This window comes from Protomyctophum parallelum (assembly GCF_964188405.1).
Source record: "Protomyctophum parallelum genome assembly, chromosome: 21".
In the NCBI taxonomy this organism is placed as follows: Eukaryota; Metazoa; Chordata; class Actinopteri; order Myctophiformes; family Myctophidae; genus Protomyctophum; species Protomyctophum parallelum.
Window position 1 is genome coordinate 6,537,465 of NC_139713.1, and position 18,211 is coordinate 6,555,675.

General features: G+C 45.4%; 1 protein-coding gene across 4 annotated transcripts in view; it reads right to left on the reverse strand.

Annotated features, from left to right (window-relative positions):
• The window catches only part of LOC310879482 (myocyte-specific enhancer factor 2C-like), a 53,591-nt gene extending 36,320 nt beyond the window's left edge, over positions 1-17,271 (reverse strand). For all 4 annotated transcript variants that reach the window (XR_014571019.1, XR_014571020.1, XM_083794208.1 and 1 more), the window contains exons 1-2: positions 17,062-17,271; positions 8,476-8,594 (exon numbers count right to left, since the gene is read on the reverse strand). The gene's annotated coding sequence lies outside the window, so the exon portion shown is untranslated. The remainder of the gene's footprint in view (positions 1-8,475; positions 8,595-17,061) is intronic.
• Between the last annotated feature and the right edge of the window lie 940 nt (positions 17,272-18,211).

Below are 18,211 nucleotides of genomic sequence, written 5' to 3' on the forward strand. Positions count from 1 at the left end.
TGTTATAAAGTCCTCTCATTTTTATCTGTGTGTTTTTTAAGCCTGTTAAAATGACATGATAAAATGTCCCTTATAGGCTTATACAGAACCAAGTCAGCCATAACACCCTATGAGCAAAATTTGCATTTTAAATCAAAATGTTGAGAAGAGTGCTTTAATAACAAAAATTATAGGCAATATTATAGGCCTATGGTCAAATATGATCAACGCATTAATTAGCAACTTAACCCATTTGGACCTGAGGACGATTCTACAAAATGTCTTCTAATGTAAACCATGACAGTTTGTCTGAAGAACCCCATGTTTCTATTCTGTTTAGTGGTTCTCAAATTATTTCATGTCAAGGACCCCCAAGATTATATGTAACTGGCTGCGATCCCCATGTGAAAATATGTTGTTCCAGGGACCCCCCCCCCCCCCCCCAGAAGCAAGGTTTTGAGTTAAAAACGTTCGCCTCTGGAAGAATATATATATTCAAAGATCTGAGGCACATTTCACGATTTTTCAAAAATAGCAGTCTACAAGCTCGTAGTGCGGCCTCGGTGCCGCGCTATGAGCTTGTAGATCTGCTATTTTTCAATATCTAAAGTCTAACACAATGCTTAAAACACCAAAAATGGGTTCCCGCCCTAGAATGGGTTAAGTAATAAGTTGATAACCCTGTCTCATCCTCGTCCCCCCCCCCCCCCCCTCGTCCCAACCTGTCCCCACTTGTCTCACACACAAGAGACACTTCTGTCCCTCAAATGATCAGTTTGGATCTGGTCTGGTCACCCTCCTCGACGTCCCTCCCTGCCCCAGTCGGGACAGTCCCTGTTGGGCCTGGCCCTGCGTGGCGTGTATATATGCGTGCACATGACGCTCTAAAAATAGCCGGGGTTAACCCATTCTCAACGGGAACCCATTTCGGTGTCGCGTCATGTTATGCTTTAGCTATTGAAAAAATAGCAGATCTAAAGCTCATAGCGCGCCACGAGTGGCGCACTACGAGCTTGTAGGTCTGCTATTTTTGAAAAAATCGAAGAACGACTGACATTTTTTTAGAATCTGATCTCGGTCAGAATGGGTTAATCAGACCAGTGTGTGTCCAGTGGAAACCTCGTATGAATCTGATCTCAGGTCAGAGGGGGTTAACATACAGGACTGTGCATGGGGGCATTCTGTTGATTAGCGGCTCCATGCAGTGTAGCCTAGGCCGCGCGGCGCGCACACCACACGGACCACCCGCGCACAAAGAGCCTCTCTGTGTGAGAGTTCCTCTCCATCTAGAGCCTGCAGGATACGACAACAACGGCATCCTGTCAGCCCAGTTTATCACCCCGCTGACAAAGATGACAGCATTTAGTGGTGCTGTGGTGGTTCCCCCGGCCCGGCCCATAATGAATGGGTCACTCTGGGTCTCTGCATGGAGGTGTGCTGGTCCCCCCCCCCCGGCCCGGCACCATAATGAATGGGTCACTCTGGGTCTATGCATGGAGGTGGTGCTGGTCCCCCCCCCCGGCCCGGAACCAATAATGAATGGGTCACTCTGGGTCTCTGCATGGAGGTGGTGCTGGTCGTCCCCCCCCCTGGCCCGGCCCGTAATGAAATGGGTCACTCTGGGTCTCTGCATGGAGGTGGTGCTGGTCGTCCCCCCCCCGGCCCCCCCCCCCCCCCCTGGCCCGGCCCGTAATGAATGGGTCACTCTGGGTCTCAGGAGTCCGGGTGTTTTTTTTTGGGGGGGGGGGGTCACGCAGACCACGTTTATGGGTCGCGGGTAATTACCGTATTGTGCCAAATATAACACGAATCTGATTATAAGACTTATTTGCGGGGAAAATAACATCTAGTCTAATAGTCTATAGTCCCCCGATTATAATACGACTATTAGGGCCTCCATTTTAGTCACCGCTTTTAAACCCCTTTATTATCCCTAAACTTCTTTTCTTTTTTTTTTTTTACTATTTTGCAAACATTTTTTATAGATAGAAAATGACCAGTCGACAAGCTCACAAAGTGTCAATGTATAGTTTGGCTAGTTGAACTATTCAAAAAAGTTTTTGAATATACAGAGTTTAATTGGTTAAATCTAAAAGCAAATTTCCCTGAAGGAATGTGTGCGTGCGTGCGTGCGTGCGTGCGTGCGTGTGTAGCCTACTATCCTCAAGGGAACCAAAAATCCCCACAGTAAAAGCAGATAAATGTGACCTTCTGCGGACATCCCCCAGCATGGTGGTTGGTCCCCATGCTATTAAGGCTCATTATCATGGCTGAAGGTTTCAGGGATATCATGGAGCAGCCATTATGGGTGTAAGTGGTCTTCGGGGGGTTATGGGGTTATAGGGCTAAGTTTAGGGTTTAAAAGTCACACACAAAACTTCTGTTTTGAACTAAAAAAGGTGCTTTGTTGTTGTAGCACAAGATAAACTTGTGCAGCATGCGTGTGTACGTATATACTGTGCGTGCGTTTACTACATTGAGAGTGGGATAACACCTGGTGGTTGAGAGTGGTATAACACCTGGTGGTTGAGAGTGGGATAACACCTGGTGGTTGAGAGTGGGATAACACCTGGTGGTGAGAGTGGGATAACACCTGGTGGTTGAGAGTGGGATAACACCTTGGTGGTTGTCACGATTAAAAAAAATGTATAATTTGTCACACAGATCGTGTCAATTAATGATTTAATTGTGGTTGATGTTGAACATTGGAACATGCATGAATAAAAATGAAATAATTAATCTATCTACAAGTAGACGTGCAAACGCGGGAAGCGAACGCAGCTCGTGTGGTTGTGTGTGTGTGTGTGTGTGTGTGTGTGTGTGTGTGTGTGTGTGTGTGTGTGTGTGTGCTACAGCTGCGCCCTGTGTGTGTGTGTGTGGTTGTGTGTGTGTGTGTGTGTGTGTGCTACAGCTGCGCCCTGTGTGTGTGTGCGCTTCAGCTGCGCCCTCTGGTGGCGGGCGGGGTGGTGTCACAGCGGGACAGACACACACACACACACACAGACAGACACAAGTAAGACGCGCAAACGCGGGAAGCGAACGCAGCTCGTGTGTGTGTGGTTGTGTGTGTGTGTGTGTGTGTGTGTGTGTGTGTGCTACAGCTGTGCCCTGTGTGTGTGTGTGTGTGTGTGTGTGTGTGTGTGTGTGTGCTAAGGCTGCGTGTGTGTGTGCTACAGCTGCGCCCTCTGGTGGCGGGTGGGTGGTGTCACAGCGGGACAGACACACAGACATGAGCAGCAGGGTCTCATAGTAAGTGGCTCACTGCGTTCGCAATGATCTGCAGGGTCTCATAGTTAGTGCTCAGTGCGTTCGCAATAAATGCACCAAGTCTCTGTATGTACGTACGTACGTACGTACGTACGTACGTACATACATACATACATACATACGTATGTACGTACACACAGAGAGGACACATAGGCTACAGAAACCTCCATATATGGGCATAAAAGGGACACAGACAGATGTGGTGGAACGGGTATTCTGACACGGGTACAACGGGTATTGCATAGCCTGGGTGGGGCTGCTGGGCTTGGGTCTCCAACTTCCATCGTTACCGACTCTGTGCTCTACGGCCGGACACTGATCTAGTCATTATTAATAATTGTAATAACTAGAGCGGTGCCCCGTGGAGTTCTTTGTCAGGCATGCCCAAATATGGAGTCTATGCAGACGTCAGAATGATGTCAGAACAGGCCAACGGCGTGTGGAACACGCGTGTGGAATTTGAAGTCGGTGGGGCGAACGGTTCTCGAGTTACGTGTATTACACAGACAGACAGACGGACGGACAGACAGACAGAGAGTTGCATTATAGATAGATTGTGCAGGTCTACACACTGGGGGTCTTGTTATATAAGAACACCAGACAGTGGCCTTGTGGTTAGAGTGTCTGCCCTGAAACTGGAGGTCGGGGGTTCGATCCCCGGCCGGGTCATACCAAAGACTGTAAAGATGGGACCCAATGCCTCCTGCTTGACACTCAGCATCAATGGGTTGGATTAGGGGGGGGGGGGTCAAATCCCTAATTATTCCCGAGCGCTGCGGCTCAGCGCTCCAAGAGATGGGCAAATGCAGAAAACAAATGTCACTGCCGTTACCGTGTGTGACTAATCGTACCACTTTGACTTTGACTTTGCAGGTCTTCTCAAAGTGCTCAAAATCACACTGGTGTGACTGGACAGCCATGGGTGTGAGGACAGTTAACCCATTCTGACCTGAGATCAGATTCATACGAGGTTTCCGCCGGACACACACTGGTCTGATGAACCCCTTCTGACCTGAGATCAGATTCTAAAAATGTCAGTCGCTCTTCGATTTTTCAAAAATAGCAGACCTACAAGCTCGTAGATCTGCTATTTTTCAATAGCTAAAGCATAACATGGGTGCCCGGTCAGAATGGGTTAAGACTAATATGATAATACAGTGGGTTTTCAACCAGTGGTCCGGGGACCACCAGTGGTCCTTGAGAGGTTTCCAGGAGGTCCCCATAATGATGGAGAGTTTGGTAACAAAATGGACTCTTATTATTAGATCTTTAACTCTTAGAGAGCGTACAAAATGAAACCAAATTGACCCGTACGGGTCCATTTGGTTTCATTTTACGCTCTCAAGAGTTACATAATTGTTAAACAAACATCTGCATTAGGCCTATACTTAATCTCTCCTAGTGGTACCAGCATTAATACAGCATGGAATTGTGGACAAGATCTTAATCCAACAACAAGAAAATATGAAACGTTTTTTGGTCTGAGAGGCTAAATGTCATCAGATGGCTGCAGACTGCAGGCCCGTGGCTCAAATGCATAATAATAAATAATGGGCCTTGATATGAAAAGGGTTGAAAATGCACGTAGAAATTTGTAAAATGTTAAAGGGACACTTCACCCTTTTTGCAAAAAAATATATGTTAATGACGTTTAGAAGCTTTAGAACACTTTCCTGGAGATCTTTATGTGTGTAATATGTGGTTTTAGATATTTTAGATTGTAGCAGTGAGCCTGTTGTCTCTGATGTCATGGACACTGGGCTCACTTCCTTCCTGGACTACATGTTGTCTCAGTAAGACAGCTCTCCCCCTATCCACAAGGAGGAGCAGTGCACCAAAGTATTATGGGAATTGTAGTCCAGGAAGGTAGTGAGACCAGTGTCCATGACATCAGAGACAACAGGCTCACTGCTACAATCTAAAATATCTAAAACCACATATTACACACATAAATACCCCCAGGAAAGTGATCTAAAGCTTCTAAACGTCATTAACATATATTATTTTGCAAAAAGGGTGAAGTGTCCCTTTAAATTATCATTGATTTTACAACATAAATTGGGGTCTCAGAGATAGAAATGCCATTAAATGGGTGTCAAACTGGGGGGTCCTTGAAATGAAACAGGTTGAGAATCACTGCTATAGAGCAGTAAAGATCTCTTCTCTTTCCTGGCATATCTCTTCAAATGGGGGGGGGGGGGGGGTCCGCGGGCTAATTAGTGTCAATTTGGGTCGGGGGTCCTTGACATGAAAAGGTTCAGGAACCATGCACTGCACTATCCTATATAGAGATACTATATGCCCTATTTATATACGTCAGACTCATACAGACACAAACACCAGTGGTTCTCAAAAGTGGAGTCTGGGGACTGCAGAGGACCTCTGGGTGGGTGGTCAGCAGCAAAATGCCCATTCTGACCTGAGATCAGATTCTAAAAATGTCTTCTACGTCATCCTGACAGTTTTCATTCTGACCTGAGATCAGATTCTGAAAAATGTCTGTTTAAAAAAGCTATGTTTCTGTGTCAGTCGTTCTTCGGTTTTTCAAAAAATAGCAGACCTACAAGCTCGTAGCGCGCCACTCGGTGGCGCGCTATGAGCTTGTAGGTCTGCTATTTTTCAATAGCTAAAGCACGACATGATGCTAACACCAAAACGGGTTCCCGCCCAAAAAAGGTTTAATTAATATAGCATCACAATCAATTTAGGCACATGAACCATTAATGACAGGCTCTCTAAACGCTATATATGAACCAGACCTGCAGAGCTAAGGCCATGATAACAGCATCCTACGGTATAATAGCAAGCAATATCACCTCTAATACTGTAGCCATGTCTTGTATGGAGAATATATGTATCTGCCTTCAGGAAGGAGATATGGTGTTGTTCCAGCATACAATATGGTCAGACTGAAGAGGTCGGCCCAGGCCGTAGCGTAACGGTCTGGGCACCGGACTGGTGATCCAGTCGCAGTGTGCCGCGGGTTCGACTCCCGAACCCGACACGGCCTTTACCGCATGTCATCCCCCCATCTCTCTCCCGTTTCCTGTCAGCCTACTATCTGTCCCTTAAAAAATCAATAAAAGGCGTAAGCCGCAAAAAAAATATCTTAAAAAAAAAAAAAAAGACTGAAGAGGTCTTTTGTCCATCAGTCGACTCTGAGGCTTAATCAGGATTTTGGCGTGCAGGACTATAAACAGAGCTATGTGGACATTGTTGCTCTCTGCCCTTATGTTTATATGTATGTAACTTTGTACTTTTTTTGTACGTCTCTAAATGTTTTGATGAATTGAACATGGTGGACCCTCTTGTAAACAAGTGCAATGCTTAATTGGGTAGGTCCACTCACAGTTAAAACAGTATTTGTATTGAGTTTGTGCTTGAAATGTACTGTGATTCTTGCAAACTGTTAATAAATATTTCAATTTCAATCAATCAAAAACTGTATTTTATTTCACTTTTTTGTCCTGTGTTATGTCAAATGTGTAAATGTGTTGCATACAAGGCCGCTGGGTGATCGCAGAAACAAATTTCAGTGCAAACTGACAGTAAAGTACTAAATCATATCATATCATATCATATCATATATCATGTATCAGTGTAACAGATGCTGACTGTAAAGAGTCTAAAGACCATACACTTGACCTCAATTATGTTTTAGTCCTATTTGTTAAAGGCCCTTAATGTTAAATTAAATAGGTCTATATATGAACTATAAGAGTGCAATAGCTATATTATATTGTATATAGCCATATTGTACCCATTATTGTCTGTTAAAAATATATTTAAAAGAAAATAAAAGAAAACACTGCATGGCTGGCAATGCTGGGTGCAATTTTGATTGAATAGTTGAAGAAAATCAGTTCCAACTTTTTAACAGTATAGGACGCGCACACACACGCACGCACGCACACGCACACACACACACACACACACACACACACACACACACACACACCACAAGATCAGCGATATGGCATATCATCACTCAAAGATATAAACATAAGTCGACCAACTGACCAAACAATGCCAACACAACCATGAATAGCCCCCCCTAAAACAAAGTTTAATAAACGAATCCATGCATTGACGCCTGTGTCTATTAGAGTTAGACTGTTCTTATAGTTTAAACTTACCAGCTTGTTCAGAAGAAGAAGTAGCTATAGCGGGCACCTGCGTTTACTCCAACATGTGGCTCTTATTAAAGACGGACCGGCTGTCTGTGATGACGATCAATCAATAATCAATCATAAATAAACGCGTTTCCACGGCACGAGTCCACCACATGAATGATCCACACGAGCAGCCTGTGCAGCGCAGCGAGCCCGTTCACACTCACATGTCTGCAGGTCCATCGCCCACACCACAGCCCCCGAAAGAAACACTGGAGAGTTCCGCTTTAACTAAAACTATAACTCGACACAGATCGTATAGAGAGAATAGGAATGGATGGACGATATAGAAGAATCCGAATTGATTTCTGAGTGACTCACGAGTTCGGTGGATCTCCCTTTCCCAGGGCAGGCATGAGGGGGGCTAAAATCAACTATAATCGATTCACCACTGTCTGAGAATGGTGCGCGTATAACACCCACAAGAACACACCTCCTTTTTCCCTCCCGACTCTTCTTAACTTGTCTTGGTCAAGTATACGTCGCGCACAGACACACACACACACACACACACACACACACACACACACACACACGGAGAGACAACTTTCATGCATGCGTTGGTTTTAAAACAATGCGGTATAGGCAGTCTATATCGCCGACGGTAGGGCGGGTGGAAACAGGCGCTGCATGTGCGTAAAAACCGTTACTTTATTATTGAAAAGGGGAAAACTGTTCTACAGTTATATTTGGCTACAGTTAGTTATAGCTCTAAATAATATGCGTCGTACGACTCGTACCACGGAGCTATTCTCACTATACTTTTGTACGACAGCGACAATGATAATGAGACGAGTAAAGATGAAATATGGAAAGCTATAGCCTAGACTTATATAGCCTATTATCTCCATATTAAATGGACCAATTATTTGGGTCTGTAACTCTGAAACAGGGTACAAAATGGAACCAAATGGACCCTATACATTCCCTATATAATATGGTCATGGTCATCATGGTTGTAACTTGTGCAGAGTAAGGGCGGGGGTCCATGAAATAAAAGATTAAAACACATGTATTGTGACCAGTACAGCCTACGTGTGTTACAACATAAACTCACCTCTCAGTCAGATATACTTCTTGCACATGTAATCCGTGTAATGATGTCTTCTAGCTCCGTCCAGCGGTTCAGTTCCCGACTGCAGGCTGTCGGATTATAGCTGTCACTTTATGAAGCACCTGGAGGAGATATGGATTGATTGATTGATTGAAATATTTATTAACAGCAGAATTACAGTGTACATTTCAAGCACAAACTCAATACAAAGAAGACTGTTAACTGTGAGTGGACGACCCAATTAAGCATTATTACACTTGTTTACAAGAGGGTCCACCCTGTTCAATTCATCAAAACATTTAGAGACGTACAAATAGACACTTCTATATAGTCAAAGAACAGAACAGGATTTCATCATAAAGGAGGTAAAAAGGGAAAAGAAACTTATACAGTGAGGGGAAAAGGGGACTCATTAGTATGACTGACTGACTGACAGACAGACAGACAGACAGACAGACAGACAGACAGACAGACAGACAGACAGACAGACAGACAGACAGACAGACAGACAGACAGACAGACAGACAGACTGACTGACTGACAGGTTGAACCATCAACAATCCTGAATGAAAACCCGCAAATCCCATCCCATCTGCAAATTATACTGTGTGACATACATGTAGACGACCCTTATTGTTTAGGGGTCAATGCCCGCAAAGGGCATAGAAGACCCCTTATTGTTTTTGAGGGATGATAAGCCATGCCAAGCTATGTCTTGTATATTAGTATAATATATTAGTATTTTGGAATATATTGTGATAAGGATATAGGCACTAATAAGCTATTTAAGCTTCCGCCTATGCCTTTTCGATCACCTTAAAATAACTGTTTAATTTGTAATTTAGCTCTGAAAAAGGAAAAAAATATCAAAATAAACTATTCATTCATTCATATGTCCATGGGCTTGTGTGTTTGTAAACACAAACGTTGCCCTAACACATTAACACATTAAATGCCAATATGGCCAGTTTTGAGTGTTTGTGGAAAAACAAACACAAAAGTGTGATTGGACGATGATAAGAGCGCCCCTCACTTCACACAGGTGTGATTTTTATTCTCAGGGGTCAAGCCCAGAAGGGCCGTAGACCCTTCAGGGGCTGAGGGGCGCTAACGTCTGTCTTTCAGAAGAAAGAAATCACACTTGTGTGAAGTGAGTGCTGCTCTTATCATCATACATCATCACATTCCAGCCAATCACCTTTGGCCACATCCTCACTTTTTGAGGGCCGCTAGCCCCTCCCATAGCCGCTAGCTAGCCCCTCCCATATATAGTGTAGATTATTGTCCTAACACATGAAACATTAAATGCCGTTGACAATGAATGGAGAATCTACGTCATATGTGGACGAGCAAATCGGCTATTTTGTCCTATTACACAAAGGAGGAGGAGCCGAGGAGTGGAGCCATGCAGGCTACCATGGGGGAGGAGCCAGGCTACCATGGGGGAGGAGCCAAGTAGTGGAGACATGCAGGCTACCATGGGGGAGGAGCCAGGCTACCATGGGGGAGGAGCCAAGGAGTGGAGCCAGGCTACAATGAGGGAGGAGCCAGGCTACAATGGGGGTGGAGCCAGGCTACAATGGGGGTGGAGCCAGGCTACAATGAGGGAGGAGCCAGGCTACAATGGGGGAGGAGCCATGCTACAATGGGGGTGGAGCCAGGCTACCATGGGGGAGGAGCCAGGCTACAATGGGGGTGGAGCCCATAGAGTTATATATCTATAGAGAAGACACCCGAGTTCTCCTCCCATCCACTTGCATTGAGTTGCTCAAAAGCGCATGAGGCGGATTCACTCCTCCTTCCTGGTAGGAACAGAGTGCATTCTGGGATTGATTGGTTACAAACACATGAACGCGCTGCCGTTGACTATCATTGTGCCGTTTGTGCGCGTTCACGTATGAAACATTCGTTCACGTGTCATGGCCCCAATCACATGAACGTGCACAATGATAGTCAACGGAGCAGCGCTGGCTCCAGCTGCACTACCAAATCCGGCCACTATGTCCATTTCGCCTCAAGATTTCCTCTGGGTGCCTTCTCTATTCATATATATACTCTAAGGTGGAGCCAAGGAGTGGAGCCAGGCTACCATGGGGGTGGAGCCAGGCTGAAACCTACACTCCAAATAAGGAGTCCTATACGTCATAGAGGACTGAGTTCACAGACTGGCACCCCCGCTACGTCCAACTGTGCCACCGTGACCCCGTGTCACTAGTCATGGCTGCCAGTTCGTTGGTATAGTCACTAGTCATGGCTGCCAGTTCGTTGGTATAGTCACTAGTCATGGCTGCCAGTTCGTTGGTATAGTCACTAGTCATGGCTGCCAGTTCGTTGGTATAGTCACTAGTCATTTCTGCCAGTTCGTTGGTATAGTCACTAGTCATGGCTGCCAGTTCGTTGGTATAGTCACTAGTCATGGCTGCCAGTTCGTTGGTATAGTCACTAGTCATTTCTGCCAGTTCGTTGGTATAGTCACTAGTCATTTCTGCCAGTTCGTTGGTATAGTCACTAGTCATGGCTGCCAGTTCGTTGGTATAGTCACTAGTCATGGCTGCCAGTTCGTTGGTATAGTCACTAGTCATGGCTGCCAGTTCGTTGGTATAGTCACTAGTCATGGCTGCCAGTTCGTTGGTATAGTCACTAGTCATTTCTGCCAGTTCGTTGGTATAGTCACTAGTCATGGCTGCCAGTTCGTTGGTATAGTCACTAGTCATTTCTGCCAGTTCGTTGGTATAGTCACTAGTCATTTCTGCCAGTTCGTTGGTATAGTCACTAGTCATTTCTGCCAGTTCGTTGGTATAGTCACTAGTCATGGCTGCCAGTTCGTTGGTATAGTCACTAGGCATGGCTGCCAGTTCGTTGGTATAGTCACTAGTCATGGCTGCCAGTTCGTTGGTATAGTCACTAGTCATGGCTGCCAGTTCGTTGGTATAGTCACTAGTCATTTCTGCCAGTTCGTTGGTATAGTCACTAGTCATTTCTGCCAGTTCGTTGGTATAGTCACTAGTCATTTCTGCCAGTTCGTTGGTATAGTCACTAGTCATGGCTGCCAGTTCGTTGGTATAGTCACTAGTCATGGCTGCCAGTTCGTTGGTATAGTCACTAGTCATTTCTGCCAGTTCGTTGGTATAGTCACTAGTCATGGCTGCCAGTTCGTTGGTATAGTCACTAGTCATGGCTGCCAGTTCGTTGGTATAGTCACTAGTCATGGCTGCCAGTTCGTTGGTATAGTCACTAGTCATGGCTGCCAGTTCGTTGGTATAGTCACTAGTCATGGCTGCCAGTTCGTTGGTATAGTCACTAGTCATGGCTGCCAGTTCGTTGGTATAGTCACTAGTCATGGCTGCCAGTTCGTTGGTATAGTCACTAGTCATGGCTGCCAGTTCGTTGGTATAGTCACTAGTCATGGCTGCCAGTTCCCACCTGATGTTGTGTGGGAGTTCCGACTGCTCCAGACGGTGCTTAATAACCGCCAGCTTGCATAACGTCTTGAGACTAGGATTTAGGTCTAAGATATGCAGGCCATCAGCGCATCTCGTCAAGGATCCGTCGTATCCTCCAAAGACAACGATACGATCTCCCACCTGCACAGAAACCACCGCGGTAATACACCCGAGGCGGACCTTACCCCTTAATGGGCTCAACCTTCTTCCAGGAGAAGGTCTCTGGATTGATTTTCCACAGACCACAATTATTATAATAATGATAATAATTGAAGTTATAGTTTTCACCACCACCAAACAGCTCTCCATTGTGGACAGAGGCTGAACGACTCCTTATGCGGTCTTCTGGAGGCAGCTGTCCAGAAGGAGAGCTCAGCCAGAGGTTGGTCTCTGTGTCAAACACGCTCAGGTCGTCCGGGCCCATAAATACAAACATCTTTGTCCCGATCATAGTGGCAGAGGAAGATGAAACATATGGAGTGGCTCTGGTGTTAATCAAAGTCCAGACCATCGTGGTGGTGTCCAACTTGTACAGGTCTTGTACAGTGGAATGAGTGTATTCATACTGGCTGACCCCTCCATAGATAAACATCACCTTCCCCAAGACACAGGCTAAGCTGTGCTTCCTCGGATCTGGAACAGTGCCAGAAATCTCGGGGCCTGAACCATCTGTGGGCGTCAACGTCAAACGCATAAAGAACTTTCTGGTGCTTTTCACAATGCCCGCCCCAGAGGTAGATCACACCTTCTATCAGCACAGCTGTGTGGCCGACGAGCCTGGGGGGGAAATCGAGGGCTGCACCGTCTCTTTCAGTTGTCCCTGTGTGAAACTTCCTCCAGCACAAAGACACTGTGTTGAACACATGCACATTCATATTATTGCAGGTCCCTTCAATGTAGTACACTTCTTTTCTTTTTTTTTTTAAGATTTCTTTTTGCGGCTTACGCCTTTTTATTGATTTTTGAAGGGACAGACAGTAGGCTGACAGGAAACGGGAGAGAGATGGGGGGATGACATGCAGTAAAGGCCGTGTCGGGCTCGGGAGTCGAACCCGCGGCACACTGCGACTGGATTACCAGTCCGGTGCCCAGACCGTTACGCCACGGCCTGGGCAGTAGTACACTTCTTGTCCAACTGCCACTTCATCACCAAATGGGCTTTCTATGGGGGCTCTTTTGAAATGCACTGTCCATCGGTACATTTTATACAGCAACAAGATATCTTCACTCTGTAATTAAACTGTGTATTAGTACGCGAGTGAGTATTATTGCCCTCTCTACATATATATACTCTACTATTCACACTCTTCCTAGGCTGTGTGTGCTCCACTTCCTGTCGATTTCATTGGATATCATTGGTCATCTGACCAGTTTCATTGGATTTCATTGGATAAAATCGACGGGAAGTGGAGCACACACAGCCTAGGAAAAGTGTGAATAACTTATATTCGTGGCACAAATGACAAGAGAAGCTATAGGCCAATCAGTGTGGCCGATGGGTTGGCTTGGCCAATCAGGGAAGCCGATGACCATTAACCTATTAATCATGGTATCTATACATTCTACAGGTGAGTCTGGTGAGTGTGGGAGTGTTTCTGTCCAAATATGGAGTTTCTGACTGACATCAATATGACACCATCAATATGACATGTCCCCCCAAATCAGCTCCACATGCCCAAATATGGTGTTGTGCATGGCTCCTCCAGAATGGCCAGTAGTCTGTCTGTTCACATGGTCACATGGTCAGCGTGCTAGAGCAGTGGTGGGGGACCCCCCCCCCCGGGGGTCAGTGGTCTAGACAGTGGTCTAGTAGAGGCTCTGTGTGTTTGTCCAGGGATGATGTCACACACTGCTGGACCAATCAGCACGTTTCCAGTATAGGGCAGGGAAGTAACCTTTATTTGAGGGGCGCTAGCCCCTTCCTATGTGCAGCTTTTAGTGTGTGTGCACAAACTTTGTCCTACACAAACATTACATTCATGACAATGAATGGACAATTTTACGCCATATATAGTGTAAATTTCACGCCGTAGTCAAATTACGTCACATTTTACGTCATGTAAACACAAACATTGCCGTAACACAAACATTGATGACGAAAGGTGAGCAGGCAAATTGTGATTGGCCAGAATGAGGTGATGTATATGATGATAAGAGCGCCCCCTCACTTTTATTTATCTTTTATTTTTATCTTCACGTTTTAATTGAGCATTTAATTGAGCATACAGACGGAACCGCCATGCGTTTTCTGAATTGTTTCGTGTTTTTTTAACCTTCATGTCGAGCTGACCGTGCTGAGTAGAATTCACTTAAAGGGACACTTCACCCTTTTTGCAAACAAATATATGTTAATGACATTTAGAAGGTTTAGAACACTTTCCTGGGGGTCTTTATGTGTGTAATATGTGGTTTTAGATATTTTAGATTGTAGCAGTGAGCCCAGTGTCTCCGATGTCATGGACAATGGGCTCACTTCCTTCCTGGACTACAATTCCCATAATACTACTGGTGCACTGCTCCTCCTTGTGGATAGGGGGAGGTCTGTCTTACTGAGACAACATGTAGTCCAGGAAGTAAGTGATCCCAGTGTCCATGACATCAGAGACACTGAGCTCACTGCTACAATCTAAAATATCTAAAACCACATATTACACACATAAAGACCCCCAGGAAAGTGTTCTAAAGCTCCTAAATGTCATTAACATATATTTTTTAGCAAAAAGGGTGAAGTGTCCCTTTAACCCATTCTGACCGGGCACCCATTTTGGTGTTAGCATCATGTTATGCTTTAGCTATTTAAAAATAGCAGATCTACAAGCTCATATCGCGCCACCGAGTGGCGCGATACGAGCTTGTAGGTCTGCTATTTTTTGAAAAATCGAAGAACGACTGACATTTTTAGAATCTGATCTCAGGTCAGAATGGGTTCATCAGACCAGTGTGTGTCCGGCGGAAACCTCGTATGAATCTGATCTCAGGTCAGAATGGGTTAATGTGCACTGATTGACTCTTACAGCTGTAGCTTATCACTGTATTCATGATGTGTAGGCCTAACTCTGAAGAAAGCATAGCCTCCAAAATGACAAATGGAAACCAAAGGGACTCGTATACAGAACAGGTCCATCCTATTTAGTTTCCATTTGTACACTCTGACTTTCATCGACACTAGATTTTAATGTGTAACCAACGTCAATGTGACAATTTGAATGTATGAAGAGGAGATAAGAAAGAACATATTAACCCATTCTGACCGGGCACCCATTTTGGTGTCAGCATCATGTTGTGCTTTAGCTATTTAAAAATAGCAGATCTACAAGCTCATATCGCGCCACCGAGCGCGACCTACAAGCGATACGAGCTTGTAGGTCTGCTATTTTTGAAAAATCGAAGAGCGACTGACATTTCTAGAATCTGATCTCAGGTCAGAATGGGTTCATCAGACCAGTGTGTGTCCGGCGGAAACCTCGTATGAATCTGATCTCAGGTCAGAATTTAATGACTTGTGCATGAGAAGGACACAACACTGCCCTCTAGCAGTGGTTCTCCCCACCAAATCACCAAGGTATTCTGGCTGCATGTCTTCTATAGATTTACTTTCCTTTAGGTTATAGTTGGTTAGTTACTGTACAAAGTGTACATGATATGATTAATTTGTTTATTTAATCAATCGGTCATCTGTGTCTGTCTGTCTGTCTGTCTGTCTGTCTGTCTGTCTGTCTGTCTATAAATCCATACCTTGTTCTGTCATAAAGGTTGTATAATTCATCCAATATAGTATGATTGGTATAGTGGGAATATTATTATTATTATATTTCCAAAATGTCGAAATTATTGTTAATTATTTGCAATATGGTCTCTCTAATTATACTCTCAAGTAATTAGAAGTTAACATGCTTGAACATTTGACAAATTAAGGCCTAATATTGCCACAATTGCTATAGGCCTACACATTGCTATACAAAACCAGTCATTTTGGACAACAACAACAACAAAAATCTAAATTTTTGTACATAAAAAAAGGGAAAAAAGGCCAATTTAACATTGAGGTGCCCACTCTCACTATAGGCGCCCACTCTGTGCCACCCCTTGTGCAACAGTGGCATCCATTTTGAGCTCTCTCCCTGCCCTGGTTAAACACACACACACACACACACACACACACACACACACACACACACACACACACACACACACACACACACACACACACACACAGACAGTATAGAATAGGGATGTCCCGATCATGTTGTTTTTAATTTGTAGCGTGTGGACCATGCGGTGACATTGATCAAATCTTGATAAAAAAACGCTTCTACTATATTATTTAGGCCCCCACTACAATCTAAAGATATATGTTTCTATGTCAGTGCACTGGTTCTTCGATAAATAAATACAATAGCAGACCTACAAGCTCGTAGCGCGCCATTCGGTGGCGCGCTATGAGCTTGTAGATCTGCTATTTTTCAATAGCTTATAAGCACCAAAATGCGCTGCACAAGGTGCCCCTTTTTTTCACTTGAGCACCTGCCCCTCTAAATGTCTGTGCACGCCACTGCCCCGATCCAATATTTATATTTTTATATAGAACACATTATGCCATACCTATCACAATAGTATATACAGTATCCAAAAATCACAGACAACATCCAGTCTAATATCATGATATGGATATAAGTCGTGATCAGGGTTTTTTTTTAATCCGATTTCCGATCGTTTGAAAATGACCTGATCGGGGCCCCCTCGATGTCCGATCACGTGATCGACCCTATAGGAGAGAATCCACTCACCATCAACATCCACTCACTCAAAAATAGCAGACCTACAAGCTATACGAGCTTGTAGATCTGCTATTTTTTCAAAAGCTAAACCATAACATAATGCTTTAACCCATTCTGACCGGGCACCCATTTTGGTGTCGGCATCATGTTATGCTTTAGCTATTGAAAAAATAGCAGATCTACAAGCTCATATCCCGAGTGCCGCAATACGAGCTTGTAGGTCTGCTATTTTTTGAAAAATCGAAGAACGACTGACATTTTTTAGAATCTGATCTCAGGTCAGAATGGGTTAATCAGACCAGTGTGTTGTCCAGTGGAAAACCTCGTATGAATCTGATCTCAGGTCAGAATGTATAGAATCCACTCACCAGTGCTTTGTCATGTGTTGTTCTTCACCTGGAAGGCTTGGCTTCGGTTTCCCCCAGGCAGCTCCAGCTGTGGGTTCGTCTTTAAAAAGAAGTTCAAATCCTTTTTTTTTTGTTTCAAACAAAAGAAAAGAAGGAGGTAATAATAATAAAGCCAGACCAGCTGGCTTAAAGGAGGGGAGAACCCAGAGACTGGGTTGTGTTTGACACTGGGGTCTGTGGCTACACTGAGGGCTGGTGGGATTCACTCAGTCCTCACAGACCCCAGACCCCCACCCCTCCCCTCCCCACCCCACCCCACCCCACCCCACCCCACCCCCTCGACCCACCACAGGCACGCATTGCACGCATCGCACTCACGCACACACACAGTCACACACATACACAGACACACACATACACAGACACACACACACGCACACAGTTGCTCAAAGACACATTGCAATGTTTCTCAGGGAAATTTGAGTTTAGATTTAACCAATTAAACTCTGTATACATTGCTGGTGAGTGTGTTGTGCGTCTCTCTCTCTCACACACACGCACACACACAGATACACACACGCACACGCGCACACACACACACACGCACACGCACACACACACACGCACACTTCATAACCTGTGACCCTCTGAGTCTGTGCGCGCTTGCGGGGCTGAGTGCATGTCTGTGAAAAGGTCCCGGGCACCTGTTCCTGTCACTCCCGGTATATTTAGCTCGGAGGTGTCGATGATGATGATGCACGCGCACGTCTGTCTGCGTGTGTGTGTGTGTGCGTGTGTGTGTGTGTGTGTGTGTGTGTGGGGGGGGGGGGGGGGGGGTTGCTGACACTCCAGGCCCGAGTGGGAGTGTTTGGGATTGAGAGAGAGAGAGACAGAGAGAGAGAGATCAAACCTGTGACCATGTCCCAGATCTCAGCGCTCTGCCTCTCACACAGAGCATCTGCTCGGCGTCGGATTAGCCTCACCTGTCCTCTGCCGTCAGCGCCCAGAGTCTGCCTTACATCGACTTTAATGAATCTATAGAAGAGCTCTGCTTCTCAATGTTGGGGGTCCATGCAGTGGGGGGGGGGGGGGGGGGGGGACCGCCACGGCCCCCCCGGGGGTCCTTGAGGCGGGTTCCAGTGTGTGTGTGTGTGTGTGTGTGGGGGGGGGG